The sequence below is a fragment of the Peromyscus californicus genome, unplaced genomic scaffold (assembly GCF_007827085.1).
Source record: "Peromyscus californicus insignis strain IS unplaced genomic scaffold, ASM782708v3 Scaffold_4__1_contigs__length_199733344, whole genome shotgun sequence".
NCBI lineage: Eukaryota > Metazoa > Chordata > Mammalia > Rodentia > Cricetidae > Peromyscus > Peromyscus californicus.
The window spans coordinates 122,507-143,753 of record NW_026294562.1 but is presented as its reverse complement, the minus strand read 5'-3'; the positions used below and the strand labels follow the sequence as shown (position 1 = coordinate 143,753).

General features: G+C 43.9%; 1 protein-coding gene across 8 annotated transcripts in view; it reads left to right on the top strand.

Moving 5' to 3' along the window:
* The window catches only part of Grk5 (G protein-coupled receptor kinase 5), a 221,444-nt gene that overhangs the window by 130,621 nt on the left and 69,576 nt on the right, over positions 1-21,247 (top strand). The gene's annotated exons all lie outside the window — the stretch shown is intronic.

Sequence of the window (21,247 nt, the reverse complement as noted above, 5' to 3'; positions counted from 1 at the left end):
AGCTGGGGGTCAGAAACCACCCAGCCATCTGTGGCCTTGTGTATACCTACACTACCAAGCTTCCTGTCCCTTGTGAATAAAGTCAATTCTGGATGACCAGCTCAGTATTGCCCTTGAGAACACGGCCAGGTCAAGACAGTCTTGCACAATTCTGGCATCTTGGGAAAACAAAATAAGGTTCTTGGAACTCAGGTATTTATTTATGTTCTATACCCCAGAAACAGTTCTGTTGACTTCAGAACCATCTACCATCTAAATTGTAATGCTCAATGAAATGTTCTTCCAATGAAGATAGTCCAGGATACCTCCAGGAAGGAAGACTAAATAGTATTCTATAAGGAAGAAAATGTCTAGCATTTCTACCATCTTGATGTGAACATGTGCTTTTAGAGATTTGAGGACCTTAATTCCTCAGTCTTCTGTCTCACCTGCCAGCTCCCAAGTAGCCACATGGAAACTTATTAATTATGAAATCTCAACTGATAGCTTAGGTTTGTTTCTAACTAGCTCTTATAACTTAAATTAACCCATTTCTATTAATTTACTTTCTGCCTTGTGGTGTTATTACTTTTATTCTGTACTGCTTTCCTTTCCTGCTTCCTCTGTGTCTGGCTGGCAACTCCTTGTGACTCCATCCTTCTTCTTCCCAGCGTTCTCTCTGCCCTGAAAATCCTGCCTAGCTATTGGCCATTCAGGTTTTTATTAAACCAATCAGAGTGACACACATTCACAATGTACAAAAAAGATTATTCCACAACATTTCCCCATTTTTGTCTAAATAAAAAGGAAAGGTTTTAACTCTAACATAGTAAAACTATAAATAATAAGAACAATTATCAGGTAAGAATTACATTTACAATGTCCATTCTATTTTTGTATTTGGCATATTTGGTGAAAATACTCCATTTTTTATTCTATCTTGATGAGTCCAAAGTTCTGTACCTCAGTTTCCTTTTATCATAACTAAGGAAAACTGTAATTATGACTATCTAGTCATCAACTCTATCAAAGACCACAGAAGGCTATACTATTATCTTCCAAAGCCACTTCTAAAACTAAAAGAAATGACAGGGACATCTGGCTGCCTGGACAGTCACCCAGGTTTCCTCTGCAATGCTGGGGCATCCATCTTCGGCCTACAGGCCTAGAATATCTGATAGACTTTTCTGTGAAACAGGAATTTTTGAAGTACTGTCCTACTCTGTCTTGGCAAAGTTTGACAGTTGCTTTTCTTTGTGTCCTGCTGATTCAGTTTGGACAGCGTACTGTCAGCAGTCGAGGAAAGGCAAGGGCACTTTCTTGCCCAAATGGCTAGCTTTTACCATAAAGAAAGCAAATTCCATATAGAGGTTCTTCAATGCCCATTATCCTTTTTTGAAGTAAATTGGTGCTGCCAGGAGCAGACGTGTCTCACTGTCATGCAAAAGCCTTATGTTATTAAAACATTTTAAATGCCATATTCTGTAGGTCTTTGAAGTGTTTTAAGATTGCCTATCTAAAATATATCTCTGTATGACCTTGAAAACATACCTCACATGACTATAAATTTGATAGTTATAGATGACTATAAACCTGTATTTGTTACCTTAAAGAGCTTTCAAAGACTAAACCTTTACAAACCTTTTAAAATGAGCTACATAGGTACAATACCTTAAACAAGAATAGAAACATATATACAGTGTAACAAAAATAACCTTAAATTTGAATCAATATACAAAAGTCCATACCAATGTAAAATATGAGATTAGTGGTTGTATCTGTTGGGACACCTCTTTTTTGAGACAGAATTTCTTTGTGTAGCCTTGGCTGTACTGGAACTAGCTAGCTCTGTAGACTAGGCTGGCCTCAAACTCACAGAGATCTGCCTCCCTCTGCCTCTCAAGTGCTGGGATTAAAGGCATGTGCAACCATGTCCAACTACAATCGTGTTTTTGATCAGCTCAATTACTTTTTTCTTTTTCTCAGTTACCACTCATGTTAAGTCACTCAGGAAGATTTCTTTCAGGTTTCCCATCAGTAAAATATCTGTTTCAAGGCTAACTGTCAAAGGGAAGAAAGGAACAGAACTAGGCAGCAGTACTCCAGCTGTGAGGAAGCTTATGGGGTCTAGACAGTTATGAGATATGAGGGACTTTTAAAACAGAAAGAGGCAAAGAGAAGCATGTGTTTGTGGTTCTGCCTGTGTCTGTTCAGTGTTTGTATAGCTGAGAAAACTTTAGTCTAAAATAAGTGGTGTTTGGCAAGAAGTGGTATTGCATGCTGACAAATTGATTGTGCTCTTTTACGGAGATAAAAATGAAAATGCATGAGGCATTTTACTTTCTTTGCCTCTGATGATTCAAGTGTCTACTTGGCTCCATGCAGAGAAAGCTCTTGAAAATTTATATGAGACACCTGTGTGGCATCCATTACAGGCTTCTAGACTAACAGAGCAGCTCTGCCTTGTGGTGTTCAAAGTGTCAAGCACCAGGGAGGAGGCTAGAATAGCCTCCAGTGGGGTCTCTGTACCAGGCTTGGGTAGGGGTCCTTGAGTGAGGATTTTGGAATTTTAAAGAGAGATTTATCTGGGGGGGGGGGCAGAGAAATGGCTGTTAAGAGCTCTGACTGCTCTTCCAGAGGACCCAGGTTTGATTCCCAGTATACACATAAAAATATTTTTTTAAAATAAAGATTTATTTATTTTTATTTTATGAGTATGGATTTTTTACCTGTGTGCATGTAAGTGCACTGTGTTTATGTCTGGTCCCTGCAAAGTCTAGAAGAGGGAGCTATATCCCTTGGAACTAGAGTGGTTGTAAACCTCCATATGTGTGCTGGGAACCAAACCTGGGTCCTCTGCAAGAGCAATAAGTGCTCTTAAATGCTGAACCATCTCTCCAGCCCCTTAGATTCTTTTCAAGTTTTAAAATTACATTTTATTTATGGGATGGGGTTTGCATATGCCACTCTGCAAGTATAAGATCAGAGGACCACTTGCAGGAGTCAGTTCTCTCCTCCTACATGGATCCTGGGTATCAGATTCAGGTTGTCAGAGTTGGTGGCAAGTGTCTTTAAACTCTGAGCCATCTTGACAGCCTAGGGGGTCCTGAACTTTTAATAAAGGACTTGCCCTTACTCACCTGCTCTTTACATGGGAGGGACTCTGTTTCCTATAAGGCTGAACCTAACCCTGGCCCATCATAGGGAGAAATTTGGAATTATATGTATTAGCATGTAGCCATTCAATAACTACTGTTTCACTGGGTTTTATGTAGCCCAGACTACACTCAAACTTACTAGATATGTAGCTGAAGATGACCTTGAACTTTTGATTTCCTATTTCTACTCCCCAAGTGCTGGAATTGCAGGTGTGTATCATCATACCTGTTTCATGTGGTACCATTGAACCCAGGGCCTTGTATGTGCTAGACAAGCAGCAACTCAGCTAGAACTTCCTCCCTAACTCCCCCTCCTTTTTTAAAATACAGGACTTCGTACTGTACCCTAGCTGACCTGAAACTCGCTATGTAATCCAGGCTGGCCTTGAACTCATGGCAATCTCCTTTCTCAGCTACATCAGTGCCTGGCCCTATATTATTAGATCTTAATCCGTTCATTTACTGGCTCAGCAAGTGTTATTGCTCATAGCTAGCTCCATGTCTGGCTCTGTGCTAGGTGTCTGGATATGTGAGAAGTGAGGCAGCCTAGTCCCCTGCTGGTGCTGAAGCAGGCAATTCCTGTTTATATTCCTGTCCTGTTGGCTTAAAGGCTCTCCTCCATGTTGGTCCCAGCACAGGAATGTGCTGTGAAGTGCAATTCCAATAACCCGTTAAAGCCAAGCATTGACTTTGGGACACTGGGGACTTGAAGACTCCCTCCTTAAAGGAATACCAGATTTGTTTGGACTAAAGAAGTGTAAACAGGATCCTAGTGAGTAACTGTTCTTTGGGCTGCTACTGCTTTAATCAATTGTGTATTGGTCATCTCATAAGAATGTAGACTGTCCCAGGCAGTACAGGGGAGAGATAGTAAGACAGAGGGGACTTATAGCTTAGCTGAGGAGGCAAGGCTGCCTCTTAGGACAGTAGCCAAAAGCATGAGACAAAATGTAAGTTATACAACCCTGTGTGGTTCATGCTGCAAAGCTGAAGATTCGAGGAGGTGATGCCAGGTCCGGCTTTCTGTAGCAAGACTGGAGAGGTACCTCTCAAATCATTCTCTTAGCTAGTCTGGCCAGTGCATAAAAGTGCCTGTTTGACAGCCAGTCCTGGGCAGTCATGTTTTCCTAGACCTCATCTGCTGGAGAATGAGTGCTCTGGACTCAGAGGGTGTGGACAGCCTGTACCTAAATGGACTAACAAACATCTGGATTACTTAGTATCTTACTAAGCATCATAGTAACTTTTCCTGATGCTATGATAATAATACCCTGACAAAAGCAACTTAAAGGATAAGGGGTTTTTTATCTTGGCTCATATTTTGAGGGTACAACCTAAGATTACAGAGAAGGCATGGCAGCAAGAGCTTGAGGCAGCTGATCACATTGCATATGCAAAAAGGAAGCAGAGAAGTGAATGCTTCTGCTTAGCTTATTTCCTTCTTTTAATTTAGTCCTGGACCCCAACTCACGGAATAGTGCTGCCCACAGTGAGTATATCCTATCTTAATTCATCTAGACAGACCCTCCCAGACATGTCCAGAGGCTAACCTAATCCAAACACTACTTCACAGGCATACTGAGAGCTTTGTCTTCTAGGTGATTCTAAATCTTGTCAAACTGACGTATTAACTATCACACTTTGATACCTCTTGTTTCCCATGGAGGTTGCTAACTGGTAGCATTGATGTAATGTTACCTACCTCTTAGACTCCAAGGTCCTTATCTATTGTTACTGTGGATCCCAAAAGGCTAAGAAATGCAGGCCAGTTCTGTAGTCAGCAGGACTGTGGTCAAACCCTAGCACTGCCTCTTGCTGGCTCCTTGATCTCATGCTGACTCTGATCATGGCTTTATTTTCAAGCATCTGAAATATAACTGGTTATAGTACTTGTCCCATAAGCAGTGAGGAAGGCTACATGAGACAGGCATGTGGTGTGCCTAGTATGGTGCTTGGCATACAGTAAGGTCTCTGTTTTTTTTAATCTGTTATTGCTTCAGTTATTATTTTATATACTTGGTATCAAAATAGGAAGGCCACTGTCTGACTTAAACCTTGTCTCTTCCCTAAAAATAGTTCTGCCAAATTCTATTTTAGAAAAATCTGTATCTAAATTCTGATACCAGAGTGTAGCAGGAATCTTAAAGGGTCTTATTAATAAAATAAACCTAGAGCCAAGTATTGGGGTGAACACTGGAAGATCAGAGAGACAGAACAAGCCGCAGCTAACCTCACCTGGCCAACTTCTCAGCTGATCTTGTTTCCTCAGACTGGAAGCCTCTGTGTCCTCATCCCAATGGCTCTCAGCTGAACTGTGCTGCTTAAAACCTAAATGCTTAACCAGCCAAATGCTTAACCAGCCAAATGCTTCTAATTTCTGGTCCTCACGCCTTATATACCTTTCTGCTTTCTACCATCACTCCCTGGGATTAAAGAAAGGCTCGCTTTCTGGGATTAAAGGCGTGAGTCACCATGCTTGGCTGGATCCTTGAACAGATGGATTTCTGCCTCTAGAATGCTAGGATTAAAGGCGTGTGCTACCACTACCTATCCTAAGTATCTAGTGGCTTTTCTGTTCTCTGACCCCAGATGAGTTTATTAGGGTACACAATATTTTGGGGGACACAATACCAATAATACCACCACATTTCCTCTCTTTTTGTCTAAAATTAAAAAAAGCTTATAACTAATACAAGAAAAACTCTCTAATAAGTATATACAATATATACAGTCAAAAATTACATTAACAATGTCTAGTCCATTAACATTTGACAGATTCAGACAAAAAACTCCATTATATATATTAACAATGTCCAGTCCAGTAATATTTGATAAACACAGACAAAAAATTTCATTACTTATCCTATTTAAAACAAGTAGTTCCTTATTTATTTATTTATTTATTTATTTATTTATTTATTTATTTATTTAAGTTTTTCGAGACAGTGTTTCTCTGTGTAGCTTTGCGCCTTTCCTGGAACTCACTCTGTATCCCAGGCTGGCCTTGAACTCACAGAGATCTGCCTGCCTCTGCTTCCTGAGTGCTGGGATTAAAGGCGTGGGCCACCACCGCCCTGCTGTAGTTCCTTTTTAAATGTAGATTCAATAATTGACCTTTTAATCTTATCATATCTTTTTTTCTTTTCATAATAGATTCAGTAGTCTACCTTTTGTCATTTTTATATCTTCCCCTTTTTCTTTTTACAGTAGATTCAGTGATCTACTCATTTTCTTATTTCTTTATCTTTTTTTTCTCAGAGTAGAGTTAGTTATCTACCTCATATCTATATTCTCTTCTTTCTTTTTCTTTTTAAACAAAACCTCTGAATCTAACCTCCATGTTCAGCTTTTTTCCTGACCATTAACAATTAACAACTTGTAACCAACCATTGTAAACAATGACAATATCCATAACTTATTAAACGACCAAAAAACACCCACCCCACCTCTTGGGAATGTGGGCGTTGTTCTCTTAAAATTACTTCCTTTTTCTAGGGTGAAGGCATCTTTAGGGGATCCTGAAAAGAAAATTTTTGGGTTAATTGTCAAGTCCTGTATCATTTGTCCAGTCTCTGCATAATGGGAAAGTGCAGGGCTTGTCATAAGTCCTTGTTTGAGTAGTCTGTCAGGCTGGATCATCTCAGCTAACCATCTTGAAATTGTCCTGAATAGTTTGTAGCCCAAAGCTGATCTTTCCATGGTGTTAATCAGCTTAATGGCTTTATCATGGTCCATGTGGAATCATCTTTGTGGGGTCCCGTCATCCATTTGAAGATTTCAAAGTTGCTGTTAGGCGTGGTCATGGTTCCCTGCAGATTTTTTTTGTGTGTGCCTCCTCTGTGGTTTGGAGTAATCACAGTCTGATAAATGTCTGTCTCTCGGAACCATGAATGTTTTTCCCTAGAAGAGAAAATCTTCACAGCAATTTCTCCCCACCATTTGTCTTGCCAAACGTTTCCAAACTGACCTTTGTCAATGCTTTCTTGTAACACGATGGTCCTGGCAATTCTTCTCTGAACAAGCAGTAGTAAACCCTTTGTCCCAGGTAGCAGCATCACCGCAGTCACCAACAGGATGAGAAGAAGCCCGCAACTTGGAGCAGCAGCCGATGCCTCCATAGTCCCACAGCTGCCACCGTTTGTGGCTAGGCCCCAGCCGAAGCCTCCTAGGCCAGCCTCAAACTAGGGATCCTCCTGCCTCTGCCTCCTTCAGTAAATCCTACCAGTGTGCATCACCGCAACCGGCCAAGTGTAGCTCAGGCCTGAGCTGGGGCCCACAAGGCCACAGGCAAGCAGCTTTTTCATGAATTCGTACCACGAACGTTGGGCACCAGATGTAGCAGGAATCTTAAAGAGTCTTATTAATAAAATAAACCCAGAGCCAAGTATTGGGGTGAACACTGGAAGATCAGAGAGACAGAACAAGCCACAGCTAACCTCACCTGGCCAACTTCTCAGCTGATCTTGTTTCCTCAGACTGGAAGCCTCTGTGTCCTCATCCCAATGGCTCTCAGCTGAACTGTGCTGCTCAAAACCTAAAAGCTTAACCAGTCAAATGCTTAACCAGCCAAATGCTTCTAGTTTCTGGTCCTCACGCCTTATATACCTTTCTGCTTTCTACCATCACTCCCTGGGATTAAAGGCTCACTTTCTGGGATTAAAGGCGTTGAGTCACCATGCTTGGCTGGATCCTTGAACAGATGGATTTCTGCCTCTGGAATGCTAGGATTAAAGGCGTGTGCTACCACTACCTATCCTAAGTATCTAGTGGCTTTTCTGTTCTCTGACCCCAGATGAGTTTATTAGGGTACACAATATTTTGGGGGACACAATACCACCACACCAGAGACTGAAGGATGGCTTCATCAGTATTGTGCTTGCTGCACATGCATAAGGACCTGATCTCCAACACCCATGCAGAAGGCTAGATGCAGTAGTGCATGTCTCTATTCCTGACACCTAGGAGGCAGAGACAAGTGGATCCCTGGAGCTTTCTGGCCAACCAGTCTAGCTGAATTAGTAAGCTCCAGGTTTAGTGAGAATGTATTAGAAAATATAGTGGAGAGTAATTGAGGAAGAAAACCCGTGATGGCCTCTGGCCTCCCCACACATGCTCATTCACAAGCATGTGTATTCTCTCACACACACATTATACACACACATAACCATGCTCATGCACACACAGTCCCAAACATCAGTGGATGACAACTCTAAGCAAGATCTAGGTCCCTGCTCTCCTGTACTAGATCCTGGTAAAACACCTTTCTCCCATGATCCCTGTGTGGAATGTTGGCCATTGGGTAAGCTCTAATGCCTGTAAGCTAAATACACTCTTTAGCACCTCCAAGTCCTCATGAGACTAAAACCAGGCTAATCACAGGTAGAAGCCTTGAAAGGAGTTGATGTAGTTTGATATTTAATCACTAAAGATCTGGGTTGTTTTCCATCAGGCCAAACCCATGGTGGGCTGCAGGAAGAAATAGAGGCTACTGGAGAGAAGAGTCTAGAAGGATAAAATAACAACTTCCTACATTTTTTTCTCTGCATACCAAGAATGAGGGCTGAGGGGCAGACTGAGTTTCATGCTAAGACTCATCTTTTTGCACCAGGTTGAGAAAGAGTCCTGGGCACCCATTGGTGAAATGCCTGCCCTGAATGCACAGGCTAAGACTGTCTGAGCCCAATTGGGAATCATGTTGAGGAAAATCATGTTGAGTGCTGAGGGACTGCCAACCCAGAGACATCAGGACCTTTGGGAAACCATCATTACCTCCACCTTCCCAGGCATTTACTTCTCAAGCTGCTTTTAACTGTATAGCTGTTAGCCTCACTATATACTTGCCAGTGACCCAGGAAGAAGCAGGGACACCTGGTTAGGGGTGGGGAGGACAGCTCAGTCAGCTTGTGGAGGCTGCTATTTGGTTGGCTTCATACACCACTTTACAGCCTGGCCTTCCTGTAGTTTGTGTTATTAGCTCATTGCTCCAGGTGAAGCCAGTCTGGGCCCTGGAAAGGCAAAGTGGACCCAGCTTTGAAGGATACAGAGCCCCACCCTGCCTAAACTCTTCCCCAATAGGCCTGCATAGCCAGGACCAGAAATGCTTAGAAAAAGATGAAGCTCCAAGAAGTGCAGTAACCACTGCTGGGCTCCACAGCCATCTGTGCCAGGGCTTGGCTTGGCACCCAAGAGAAATATTACCTTGAAGCTCATGCTTACAGATGTAGGAGGAGGGCAACAGAATGGGCTTAAAGATCTCAGAGGTGGTGAACTCTCTTGGGACTCTGATGTCACACCCACCAAGAAGACAACCTCCCTGTGGCACTATTAAAACAGGAAAGTCCATGGGTGTTGGGTTCAAGGTCTTAGAAGGTCAGAGGTGGGGCCAGAGGCAAAGTCCAGTTCCCTGGTCCATCATTGTTCCCTGGGGTGTGCTTTTCAAAAAGCATCAGGCCAGGCTGGGCTCAGGTCTACTTCTTGATTCTAGGAGCTCTGCACCAGATTTTTTGCATTGGGTTGAGAAAGAGTCCTGGGCACCCATTAATGAAGTGCCTGCCCCCAATGTCCCAGTAGATGTGGTAGCTCTAACTGGTATCCAGAATCCAGTGAGCCACCTGGGCCTCTTTCATTGCTGTTGGATGGGAGGCATATTAGTAACAATTACCCATCACCTAGGGCTTTAGGGTAAACCTTATTTCCAGCAGATTGACCACAGAAAGATGTCGAGGGAATGGCCTGAGCTTTGGAAATAGGATTGTTACTTCCATTCGTTTGCTGCTCCATTGCTCATTCGTTTTGCATATACACCTATGCTGCTGCTTGGGCCAAGTGCTGTTGGCAGGTGCACAGTAGTGAGCCAGACCTTACAGGAATATAATGTTGGAACCACCTGGTAAACTTTCACAAAACATTCATTCTGCCCCAGTGTTGATATAGTCTAGTCTGTTCGGGTGGGCCCTGGGCATTCCAGCTTCTAAAACTGTACAGGTCTGAATGGAAATTTCATTTCATGAAGAGGAAACAAACAAATGAGCAAACAAAGAAAACAATAGAAAAAGTGCCCCTGTAAGTGGATGGTATCCCTAGGATGGTTGCAGCAGGGCCCCAGGGGAGAGAGCAGCAGTCACTCTAAGCCAGCCTGTCCTTGGTTGCTCTGTGGCGGCCCTGGTCCCAAGTTGCTGGGAGGTTCTGCCTCAGGCTTGCAAAGTAAAACAAAGTTCTGAGCACTACAAGTTTCCCACCCCTGAGTAGAATTGGACAGCTGGCAGTCACAGATCTTTGCTTTCCAGGCTCTTCATTGATTTTTCAGCTGGGCCTTTAGAGGTGTTTCCCTTCATCTGTGAAAATTTCAACATTATAAAAATAGAAACAAGCACAAGTCATGCATTTGTGTGTTTCCTACTTGCACACAGCATTCAAAAGAGCCAGTACTGATGCACCAGGTGACTCTTCTGCCACCAGGTATCATGTCCTCTGAGTAGTTTGCAGGAGTGATTCTTTCAGTCACTGAGAAGCTTTGGGGTAGAGGAAAGCAGTTCATACTGAGTGCTTACAACCTCTCCTTTATGAAAGAGTCAGACTTGGAACTTAGATCCTGATTCTGTCCCTAGTTCCTCCTAGGATTCTGGGCCCATCATCCCCAGCTGTTCACTCTGCCTCTTAATTTACCAGCTCTTTATCCCATTCCCACTGTGAGAAAATATCTAAGTTCTCTGCTTTTCTGTACTTTAAGAATGAGGAGGAGGTCATTGCCTGGCTCTGGGGTTATGGTATTTTAAAGATGCCCCAGTGGGAATGCCATATCTCCACACTCTATCAATCTCAGCTCTAACCCTTTCCTAGACTACCTTTCTGATGTACTTGAGAAGGTCAAGCCAGGAGCCTGCCCCTGCAGTCCTTGGCACCCAGTTCATATTTCTTCAAAGCCACAGGCGGGCACTCTTCCTTTCCTCTTCCTACGGGTCCCTGAGCTCCAAAAGCTGTTAATTTTGACACGTAGCTTGTCCAAGTTCAACCAACCCTGTAAAACCTTTATATTTATGATATTTCAAAGCTATGTGACAAGAACAAGGCATTAGTAAAACTAGAGACTAGAATGAGGGGATAAGAGGCACAGGAAGATGGGGTTTGGTGAGGGTGTGTTTGTGTAATGTGCCATATGTCATTTTTATTCATATAAAAAACATCACTCTTGAAGTTATCAGAACTTGCTCAGCTGTTACTGACAAAATACCAAATGTTTCCCTTTTCCTGCTCCTTCCAAGGGGCAGACTGCGAGGAGCTGCCCTTACGCAGGATGCTATCATGCCTCTCCAACGTCATAGACTATTTTTCCTCAGAGGAGAAGCCAGACTGTTTTTTCCAGCTTTGGCAAGAGTTTTTGAGAGAAAGCTGATTTCAAATCACTTTTTCTGTTTGTTGTATCAGACCTGTAATATGGCAGAATGGCACTCATGGACTTTAATCCATTCTCCACATGTGTTTCCTACTATCATAGGGACTGTGAGGAACTTACCTCCTTGCCAATAACCTGGTGCTTCAGGGAAACAAACTTAAATAAAGTACATTGACATGAGTATCTAGCTGGCGGAGAGATGGCTGCAGGAATCCCTTTTAGAGGCGCCCCCCCCCCCTCGTTTACCATAACATGTGGTTTCATTTCAGAGGGCTCTGGTGTTAGCATTTCCATTTCCTCAGGAAGCCACATTTCATTCTTGCTCTAATTCCTGAAATGGAACGTACATTTTCCTTGGCCCAAGTTCAAGGAGTGCCTGGAGCAACAATGAAAACAGTTATAAGCAGGTTTCAGTCATGTTCACCCCTCCCTACTCCACCACCCATGGGTGTTCCTTGCTCGATTGAGAAGGATTGCCGCCAACTCTCCAAGAGCCAAGGAGGGTGTTGGGTGGCCACTATGTTTCACTCAGGTCTTGTGGCCACCAGAGGGGAGCCCTGCTGTCTTCTATGCCTGTGTTCTGGCTTCTGTTGGGAGATCTGGTTGCCCTCTAAGTGCCCACACACCACAGAGTCTTAATTAAGAAAGTATGTTCCCATTTCATGTAACTGGAAAAGAATGAAAACAATGACAGCATTTATTTATCTTCACTATCAATATCATTCCTGTTTCTGAGTCTTAAAGGAATTATCTGGGTTGTAAGTTTTGACCTCACGCATGAGCTATTGAGAGAGTGTGACTTCTTTCAGAGAGAGGGTTTCAGTGCAAGGCGAAGCTGGTAACAGAGCCAAGCACCTCCCAGAATTTGGATCCAGTGGCTCAAGGACAGAGAAGTATAACTCAGCCTGAGAGCCTGCTTTCATTTGTCAGAGAGTCAAACCTCTTTTCATTGGTTCCATTTACTTATATTTCTGAGCCTTCAAAGCGGTAAAAGCCATAATTTCTATCATCTGTTTTCCTGGCTGTTGTTCACACAGGACAGACCATGTGCTGGGACTGGGTGGGGTGCTCCTATGTGTTGCTGGTAGCCCTGGTGGCTGCAGGTTAATTGATTGAGTGTTCCATGGAGCAGCTGAGCCCAAGACAACCTAGTTACCCAGGGCCACTTAGTGACTGTCAGCATTATTTCTGTAGGTAGTTGAGTAATCCTGTTATAGAGAACCTGTCTCAGGCACTGTGGTCTCTACACACTAATATCATAACCACCTGCTATGAAAGACAGCTATGATATATATATAGATAGACCAAATCCACAGCCAGTTGAGGACCTATGAGCCAAAGGATAGAGGTGAGGTAGCACTCAGATCCCAGCATATCACTAGCTCTGTAGGAATTCTCACCCAGTCAAGCAACCCTGTCTGCCTCTGGAATACAAGAAGGATTGGGAGCTTGGATATTTCTAATCTGTTGAACTGATCAGCAGTGGACACATAGTTTCTAGAATCTCTGTGCAGTTCCAGCTTTGTGGTGGAGGAGGAAGAAATACTTGCTTGTGAGTGGTACAGGAGTTTGCCGTAACAGAGCACTTAAGAACAGGCAAAGATTTTGTACATAGGCTTTTATTTTGAGTCATCAAAATACTATTCAGGGCTGAAAGGCTTATTAGTCAACCATTTTGTTGTAATAAATGATAAGTTTTGGATCCTCGGTTATTGGGTATCCTCTGCTGCCGATATAATAAACCAATTAAACCAAATTAGTAAGTCCAGGTTTAATCTCAGCAGAGCATTCCTGGGTGGTCCCAGGGGGAAGAGGAGAAGCCATGAGGGAAAACCACAAGGGGAAGTCTTGGGCCTGACCTTAAATATCCTCCAGGGGTGGAGCCGCTGTAACATGAATCTTAAAAGGTCTTATTAATAAAAACAAACCCAGGGCCAGGTATTGGGGTGAATACTGGAAGATCAGAGAGACAGAACACAAACCACAGCTGACCTCACCTCACCAACTCTCAGCTGATCCTGTATCCTCGAACTGGAAGCCCCTGAATCCTTAACTGAATGAATCTCAGCTGAACTGCTGCTAAAAGCCTAAAAGCTTAACCAGGCTCTAGTTCCTGGTCCTCACACCTTATATACCTTTCTGCTTCCTGCCATCACTTCCTGGGATTAAAGGTGAGTGTCACCATGCCTGGCTGTTTCTAGTGTGGCTTTGAACTCACAGAGATCCAGATGGATCGCTGCCTTTGGAATGCTAGGAATTAAAGGTGCATGTGCCACCATTTTCTGGCCTCTCTGTCTATCTAGTGGCTGTTCTGTTCTCTAACCCCAGATGTTTATTAAGGTGCTTGATATATTGGGGAACACATTATCACCACAAGCTGCTGCATGGTGGACTTTCTCAGGGGTGGGGTTTGGAGAGGGCAGCTCCAGGAGAGATCCCCAACAATAAACTAAAGCCCAGCAATAGAACACATGGCTTCAGGGATGGCTGGATCTAGAATTTGTGTGTTATCTGGGACAATGCTCAACTTGACGCAGCTGCAACTTCATTTTGTCAATTGTTTTTCTGTCAATTTTTTCCCTATATTAAAAAAAGGTAGGCACCAGCAGCTCCAGGTGTGTCTGTTGCTAAGCCTTTAAGATTTCAGGAAAAGAAGTCCTATTATGGTGGTGCACACCATTAGTCCCAGCACTTGGGAGGTAGGGGCAGGTGGATCTCTTGAGTTTGAGGCCAGCCTGGTCTACTGCAGAGAGAGTTCCAGGATAGCCAGGTCTACACAGAGAAACCCTATCTTGAAACACACACACACCCCAAAAAAAGGAAAGAAAGAAAGAAAGGAAAAGATTTCAGGAAAAGAAAAGACCAAACAGTTCCTTTTTAAAAGAGTAACTCTGCTGTCTATGGTAACAAGGTGTGGATCCAGGTGCATGCTCCCAAGACACCTCATACTCTATGAGTACTAGGCAGTCAGGTGTTAAAAGGCTTACATGGAAAGTTATGAGTGGTGTGAATTTATATATGTGTCTCCATACATGATGGGCTAGAAATTTAAGAGTGTTCTTTCCCTTAGGAGGGAGGAACTATTCCAAACTGGAGCAGCATGTTAGGACACAGGTCTGGGCCCCAACTTGGGAATTCAGATCCTGTCAGTCTGAATGAGCCTGGGATCTCCAGTTCCTAGAGGATGAAGACATATCCTTGCTTGGAGTAACACTGCCCTCGAGTGAAACTACAGTTAGGATTTTCTCATTTTATGGCTGAAGAAACAAGCTCAGAGAACTCAGGTTGTGTGACTAATGCTTTGGTTATCTTTATTGAAATGTTACTACTTACCAGCAATGCAGCCACCAATTTCAAGTGTATAACTAAATGACTTTTTATAAACATGTACAGTCATGCAGTCACTTTAGTCATGACATAGAACATTTCATCCAACTAGATGTAAAACAAAGGATGACTAGACTGCTACTCTCAACTCCAGGGAGGCTATCTAGTAAAGAGGACCCTAAGAAAGACACAGGGATCGTCCAACAGAGAAATGGATGAGATCTAGATGAACAAACTGGATGTGGGGGGGGGGGGTAATGAAGGGCAAGGGTCAGGGGGGAAAGAGAACTTAGGGGAGCGGGAGATCCCAGCTGGATCAAGAATAGAGAGGGAGAACAAGGAAAGAGAGACCATGATAAATGAAGACCCCATGGGAATAGGAAGAAGCAAAGTGCTAGAGAGGTCCCCAGAAATCCACAAAGATACCTCCACAATAGACTACTGGCAATGGTTGAGAGAAAGCCCAAACTGACCTACTCTGGTGATCGGATGGCCAAACACCCTAACTGTCATGGTAGAACTCTCATCCAATGACTGATGGAATCAGATGCAGAGAGCCATGGCCAGGACCCAGGTGGAGCTCCAGAAGTCCAATCAGCGAGAAAGAGGAGGAATTGTATGAGTGAGAGACCAAGATTGGAAAAAGCACAGGGACAAATAGCCAAACTAGTGGAAACACATGAACTATGAACCAATAGTGAGGAGCCCCCAACTGGATCAGGCCCTCTGGATAAGTGAGACAATCGATTAGCTTGAACTGTTTGGGAGACCCCCAGGCAGTGGGACTGGGACTGTCCTTAGTGCATGAGCTGGGTTTTTGGAGCCTGGGGCCTATGCTGGGACACTTTGCTCAGCCTGGGTGAAGGGAGGAGGGGACTGGACCTGCCTGGACTGAATCTACCAGGCTGAGCTGAATCCCCAGGGGAGTCCTTGCCCTGGAGGAGATGGGAATGGGGTGGGGGGAGGACAGGGGAATCCGTGACTGATATGTAAAATTAAATTATAAAATTTTAAAAAGAGAACATTTCATCCATACTCAGAGCTCCCTCATGCACCCCTGTCATGAACTCCCTGCTTTGATTATTCTGATTTTGGTTTCTGTAGATTTGTCTTTTTTGAGTTTTAGATTTATGGGATCAAGTGTGCATGTGTTTCTTTTGCTTCCAGATCTTAGACCCATACAGTGCCCCTTGGGTTTATCCATGCTGTGTTTGCTGATGATGTCTAACTGTGTGGCTTAAGTGTTAAGTGGTATTTGATTGCATGATTGTGGCACCTCATGGTTTTTCCTATGTTTATTGATATATGTCCAAGACCCTCTGGAGGGTCATCGTTCCACCTGGAATGGACTTGGCTGGCTTTTCTGACTTCAGACCTGCTTTCCTTTACTGTTGGTCATATACTCAGGTTACAAGCTTGTTTTCAGTACTTATTAGCTCCTCCTTAGGTTTTTAAAGACGGCAGACATTCCCTGGCTTTAGGAAGGAGGCAGCTATGTTAGAGGAATCAGGTCAGCATTATATTACATCGTAAAGGGGCTGGAGGCCCAAGGGCTTGGGAACACGATTAGTGTGTGATCAAATTGTGACCCTCCACCTTCTTTTGTAAGTAAAGTTTTATTAGACACAGCCAAACCTATAGACAATTCATACAGTGGCAGGGGGACTTTCATTACAATTCCATTGTTGAACAACTATGACCCAAACCATATAGCCTTCAAAAGCTAAAATATTTACTACTGGTCTTTAAAAATTTTTGCTAACCTTTGCCTTAGATTCAGGGAAGGAGACAGACACTAGACTAGGTATTACCACCAGGGGTGGACCAAAGCAGAGCTTTGGAATACTGGGTAAAATTGAGCTTCAGTGTTGACCTTGGAGTCTGCCTTGAGACCTCTAATCATTTGTGAAACTGGCAGGCAAGGAGGTCTCCAGTCTGTGAAGGGACTCTCAGCAGCCGGTCATTCTTACACCTTTATTTTGTAGATGAAGAAACTGAGGCGTAGAAACTGAGGCCCATGATTACTTGGAGTGACAGGTGAGACTGCTTCTGCCAGTACCTTCCCTCTATAGTGCCCTTGTATTGTGAGAGGCCCATGTCAGGCACCCAGGTATTGCTAGGGGAAAGTTCTGAGGACAGGGCCTTTGGTCTTCTTGCGCCCTCTGTTGGTTGATGTCTTGGCAAACGTCAGGCTGACCTGTGTGTGCTGTGTTTGAACATAGGTATTGAGACAGTTACACTTATCACGAGGTAAATTCATCCTCCCACTCAACATGACTTAATAATGCTTGTTCCTTTGTTTCTTGCCTCTATCCCCAAGCACCTTTGTTGTAGAATATTATTTTAAGGTGTGTTACTTTTGTTATGCTCTGGAACATTTGTTTAATGATGCAGTCAGGAGGCTGAGTCAGCAACTAGCTGACAGGAAGTGGTAGGGAGGAGCCAGGTGAGAAAGTTTATAAGGAGGGTCAAGGCGACTCACAAGGGCTTTTTGGAGGTCGTGAGCAAGGAGAGGAGGTGAGCTACTTGCTATTCAGCCTCTGAAAAGCAGAATTCCACCATAACCTTTGAATCTTGAGTTCTTTAGAGGGAGAGAGGTTTAGTTAAGTTCCCTTTGTAGCTTTTCGAGAGTTGGCTAAGGCCCTTGCAGCCTAACTGCTGCTGGTAGTGGCGAAGTTCCAGTTGCTGATTCAGACAGCTGTGGCTTAAAAGGCAGCAACCATTTTAAAAAACGACAACACACCTTCCACTTTATTTATGCCATTTCTTCAAGTCTACTCTGTGGCACCCTGTAGTGGTCACTTACTCTGCCCTGAATTCAAGAAGTCACCTTTAAAATTAGAAGAATCTTCTAGTACAGAGAAGCAAGAAACCTTAGACGAGAGTATAATGGGTGAAGAAAGGAAGAAAAGGAACAAAGTTGGTATGCTTGGGTGGGACATGCCAGTGATGTACAGGACCCAAAGCAAAATTTCAGGTCTTATAGCTGGTGTGTGTGTGTGTGTGTGTGTAGTGCATATGCAATGTGCATGTTCCCCATATGTACATCCCAGATTTTCCAGCTGAAGAGACAGAAAAGGCTTCTGCTCTCTTGACACTTCCCAGGCAACACTGAAAACCTGACTGTGTATAGCACAGCCAGCAACTGCCATAACAGAGAGGGTCTACCGCAAGGGCACCCAACTTCATTATCATCAGACTTCGCAGGAACTATCTATCTGCTTTTCACATTAGTTCTTGCCACACTTAGAACTTTGCTTTGTACTTCCTCTTGTCACCTTCCCTTTCCATGTTCTTCCTCCTATGGCCGCATCCATTCCAAAGGAATCTCACTTCCACTTGCTTTTGTGGATAAAAATATATAATCCTTATTGGAGGCTGAGAACAAAGTCTGGAAAGACAATTACTGGTTCTTTTGTCCCTTCCTGGCCAGCTAGTAAGTAATTTTCTTGCTTGGGATCTTCTGTATGGTTGGAAAAAGCAATGAAAGGGGTTGGGGAAGTGGGTGGTCCTGACAGCTTATGTCAGAATCACATAATGTTTATACTGTGCCTGTGTTTATATCAGCCTTGTTTCCATACTGACAGGAAACACCATATGTAGGGGAAGAGATTCTGTCAGATGAACTCTTAGGGAATCACAATATAGTACATGAAATCTCATAATTGCTTTTGGAAACAGGGTTACCTTGCTCAAATCAAATAAGAGGTATTGTGCTCTTTCCCATAATTGAGATAACACTGAGGTTTGATACATGGTAATTTGCTCTGGTTCCAGAGTTCTGCAGGGAAAGCTCCTTGATTGGGGGAAGGTGTAAAGATTTGTTTTCCTTCCCCAGGAGGTATGGGGGGCTGCTGAGTTGGAGGCAGTGAACAGTGGGGCTGAGCCTTGTGGTAACAGGTGCAGGCTAAAGACCTGCCATGAACCACAGTGGCCAGGATTGCTCCTGTGGCTGACAACCATACTCATCTGGCATGCTATTTCATAACTGTCACTTGGGATTGTGTCTGCTCACCTACATGCACCCATGTTGTTCTTTTACCCAAGTAGCTCTCCCCTCCACCCCCTCAGAACCTGGCATACACTGAGGCTAAATGCTTGATGGAGTGGCTATTTGTGAACCATCTGTGCCTGGAGATGTGGAGCCTGTGCCCACATTGAAGGGCAGAATTAAGGCAAGAGTCCAGTGATGGTCTGGATTGAAGCACCTGGGAAGGGGCCACGAAGAGGATGGCTTGGCATGGGGCTCATTCATGTTGATCAAAGTGTCCACTTTACAGAAAGCCACATTTGTGACTTCTACATATATTTATAACCTGTGAGTTTCTACTAAAATAGCTGTGCTTTTGAGCCGTTTGCTCATGAAAAGAACAATGTATATCTACTCTTTGTAGTTACTGTCAGATATGAATGCCCAGGCCTCAGGCTGGGCTTTAGCAGCATGGAAGGAAAAACAAATCTCATCAGTCTTAAATCCTCAGGACTCTAGAGATAAGCAAGCCTCTTTTCAGGAAGTTCTAGAAGCAGCTCCAGGGCTAAGGTCACATGCACTAACCTTAGTGGCTAGGTCTAGGGCATGGGCCACTTTCTGAACCTATGGCTGTGGCCAGGAAACAGGCCTCCAATTTGGCTGTTACTGAGTCAAATGCCCATGCTTGACCTTATCTTTGTGATGGGGAGAATTGTGAGGCGTTTACCCACCACCCCCACAGTTCCCCAGAGTTTTCTTGAGTGCGAGCAGCAGGAAATATTAAATAGAAGGATTTATTGCAGACAATCTTGCGGAGATAAACAGATAGAAAATAAAGGATAGCCTCGAGAGGGCCTGGAACCTATTCCAACAGCCCCGACTGTCTCTGCCCCAGGGTTTTTATAGAGATGCCAAGGGGTGGAGCAAAAGACCTCCTCCCCCAGCACAGCCAAGTGCAGACCATCTCAGATACCTGCACTCAGGCCCGTGGTCCTAATCATCCTCTATGCGGACCTGCTGGGTAAAGCCACGAGGAACCCGAGAACGGGCTCCCACAGATAATGAAGGTTCTGATTGGATGGGGATGTGTCATTTGCCCATTTTTTTTTTCCCCCCTTGAGACAGGGCTTCTTTGTGTGTCCTGGAACTTGCTCTGTAGGCCAGACTGACCTCAAACTCACAGAGATTGGCCTGCCTCTGCCTCCTGAGTGCTGGGATTAAAGGTGTGTGCCACCTCCTCCTGGCTGCATTTGCCCATTCTTGAACCTGTCATTATGGCTGGAAGACAGATGACTCTGTTTTGCTAGGTCTGAGTCACAAACCATCTTTAGAACTTGGGTCGCACCGGCATCCCAGAACCAGAAGGTTTGGTGGGGATTTGTTCAGACTTGGAGAGGATGTTCCCTAGCAGAGAAGATGGGATAGACTAAAGAAAACTTACATCCAGGCTAATAATAGGTCTCCCCTTGCTGTGAATGGCTGTCCCTGCTCCATAACTGCCGAGGACTCAGCCCTTCCTTTCCACCAAGTTGCTTCCAGGCTCTATCAGTTTGAGGACAGCTGCAGATTAGAAGGCCAGAGCATCTGGGACAGCATGCCTCAGTGTTCATTTCCTCAAACATCCTCCGGCCAAGGAAAGCTCAAAGAAGCTTAAGTGTTATTGCTGGGAAAGAATCCTAGTCCTGACCCTGAATATGCACTTTTTCATATGAGGAAAACCAAAGAGGGTCAAAGAGAGGATAGGGTGAGCTATTGAGGTAACAAAACATCCAGAGCTAGCACTCCAGCTTCTGGTGTTGGGTGGCTCACCTTGTTTCTTCTTCAGAACCCTCTTAGTGGCTAAGTGGCTGAAGGGTAGTCACTTCCTGTTTCTATGCCTGTTCCTCTGGGAAGTGCAGTTTTTATTTGAAGCATTCAAAGAGTGGGCTTTGTTCCAACGGGGTAAAAATGGAAGGAAAAAAAAGGCAAAAAAACTCAGCGCAAAATTATATCTACTAGGATGCTTTGAATTATAAGTAATTTAGGACTTTTTTCAAACTGCCCTATGCAATCAGTTTTTCAGATGTGCTGTGAGCTTTCAGGCATGGTTTGATCCAGATATCTGGACATTACCAAGGACAACTCTATTTGTCATTTTTCTCAGTTCTGACCTCATGGTTCAGCCTCATTCTCATAGCAGCTTTCTATACAATGTTAAGGACACGGTTGTAGGCACTGGCTTCCAGAGCAAGAAAGAGTACTAACTGAGTTGGTTTAGGCTATGAGCCTGACACTGTGGTAGTATTGTGTTCCCCAAAATATTGTGCACCCTAATAAACTTATCTGGGGTCAGAGAACAGAACAGCCACTAGATACAGAGGCTAGAAAATGGTGGCACTTAACGCCTTTAATCCTAGCATTCCAGAGACAGAGATCTACCTG